This window comes from Clupea harengus, chromosome 2 (assembly GCF_900700415.2).
Source record: "Clupea harengus chromosome 2, Ch_v2.0.2, whole genome shotgun sequence".
In the NCBI taxonomy this organism is placed as follows: Eukaryota; Metazoa; Chordata; class Actinopteri; order Clupeiformes; family Clupeidae; genus Clupea; species Clupea harengus.
Genome location: NC_045153.1, coordinates 8819503 through 8821912, shown reverse-complemented (window position 1 = coordinate 8821912; position 2410 = coordinate 8819503).

Below are 2410 nucleotides of genomic sequence, written 5' to 3'. Positions count from 1 at the left end.
GTTGCTGCTTTTGTTGTTGCTGCCGCTTGCTACCAGCAACCGGTGAAAGCTAATATCTGTCAGTGGCTATCAGGTGGTGCTAGCGACCACTGCTGGGTCGTGCCCTCAAGGAACTTGACCCCCTGCGCGCGCACAAAAGCCCTTAGTTTCAAGTGTTTTTCAGTCATTGGTTTGAATTTTACCAGGAAGGGGTAAAATGTCCTTCACTGCCCTGAAACAGACAACAATATAAATGAGAATTCACAGAAATAATGGGAAACAATATAACATATCCATCTGTGCTTACAAGCACTAGGTTTGTTTACAATGATGAATATACAAGCAAGTTTTTTTAAACAGTTCTATATATAAGACCTTCAAAGAGAACATACACCAAAGCTCACAACTGCTGTTTGAATAAGCATCCAGTTTAAGAGAAATCGTTTTGTCCATGATCAAGTGAATGAAAGCATCCCCTTCCTGTCATACGCCAGATGTTTTTTGTATTCCAAAATGTCTTTTGCTGCTTGATCATGTCTCTGGGCTACCTTTTTGATGACGGGGGTCTCTTTGGACAGTCCTCAGTCATCCCAACATTTGAAACAGTGAAGGACAAGTTCAAGGTCATCAGTCAGCCAGTCAGGGTGTTTACGACACAGATAAATGGAGAGGGATGGAGCATCCATCAGGTGCCTGGCCTGTCAAAGCATCGCTCAGTCTGCCTCAGTTACAACCCATTACTTTTATATGTCTCAGTGGAGAAGGAGAGGGAGAAGGAGAGGGAGAGAGCATGTGAGAGAAGGGAGAGAAAGAGAAAGGACTGAGGGTGAAAATAGAGCGAGATCGAAAGGAGGAAGTTAGGGGGAGGCAGAAGGACAGAGATCGAAAGGAAGGAAAATGGATAGAAAGAGAGTAGACTGAGTTGGGGGGGGGGGGTAGAGTGAGGGGGAAGAGGGTTACATTTTACATTTACATTTAGCAGACGCTTTTATCCAAAGCGACTTACATATGTGCGACTTACAATGTATACACATTTTACATTTACACTGATGGCACACTGCACATCAGGAGCAATTAGGGGTTCAGTGTCTTGCTCAAGGACGCTTCGACAGGGAATCGAACTAGCAACCTTCTGATTACTAAACGACTTCTCTACCACTGTACCACTGTCGCCCCAGTGAGTGAGGGGGAAGAGAGTTAAGGGGGGTAGAGTGAGAGAGTTAAGGGGGGGGTAGAGTGAGAGGGTTAAGGGGGGGGTGAGTGAGAGGGTTAAGGGGGGGTAGAGTGAGAGAGTTAAGGGGGGTAGAGTGAGGGGGTTAAGGGGGGGGTGAGTGAGGGGGAAGAGAGTTAAGGGGGGGTGAGTGAGAGGGTTAAGGGGGGGGTGAGTGAGAGAGTTAAGGGGGGGGAGTGAGAGGGTTTAAGGGGGGTAGAGTGAGAGAGTTAAGGGGGGGTGAGTGAGAGGGAAGATAGTTAAGGGGGGTGAGTGAGAGAGTTAAGGGGGGGTAGAGTGAGAGAGTTAAGGGGGGGGTGAGTGAGGGTGAGAGTTAAGGGGGGGTAGAGTGAGGGGGTTAAGGGGGGTAGAGTGAGAGAGTTAAAGGGGGTAGAGTGAGAGAGTTAAAGGGGGTAGAGTGAGAGAGTTAAAGGGGGGGTGAGTGAGAGGGTTAAGGGGGGGTGAGTGAGAGGGTTAAGGGGGGGGTGAGTGAGAGGGGGGGTGAGTGAGGGGGAAGAGAGTTAAGGGGGGGGTGAGTGAGAGAGTTAAGGGGGGGGTGAGTGAGGGGGAAGAGAGTTAAGGGGGGGGGTAGAGTGAGAGAGTTAAGGGGGGGTGAGTGAGGGGGAAGAGAGTTAAGGGGGGGGTGAGTGAGGGGGAAGAGAGTTAAGGGGGGGGTAGAGTGAGGGGGAAGAGAGTTAAGGGGGGGGTAGAGTGAGGGGGAAGAGGGTTAAGGGGGGTGAGTGAGGGGGAAGAGAGTTAAGGGGGGTAGAGTGAGAGGGTTAGAGGGGGGTGAGTGAGAGAGTTAAGGGGGGGTAGAGTGAGGGGGAAGAGGGTTAAAGGGGGGGGGGGTAGAGAAACATGAGAGAGAGGGTAGCGAGTGAAGGGAAGATAGAGAGAGTAAAGTAAAGAAAAGACAGAGAGTGATACAGCAGAAGGAGAGAGTGGCAGATGAATGGTGATAAGAGAGGGCAGAGAGAAGGGGAGGGCTGAGAAGGTGAGAGCGGGAGGGAGAGGGGGAGAGAGAGAGGGCTGAGGGAAAGGGGGAGTGAGAGAGGGAGGGGAGAGAGAGAAGAAGGGGGAGAGAGAGGGAGAGATAGGGAGGGGAGAGAGAGGGAGAGATAGGGAGGGGAGAGACTACAGGATCATTTGATATTTTCCTCTCCCTCCCCCCTCCGTGAGCCCTCCAGGTGGGCAGAATAAATGTGTCCCTCCCTCCCAGGG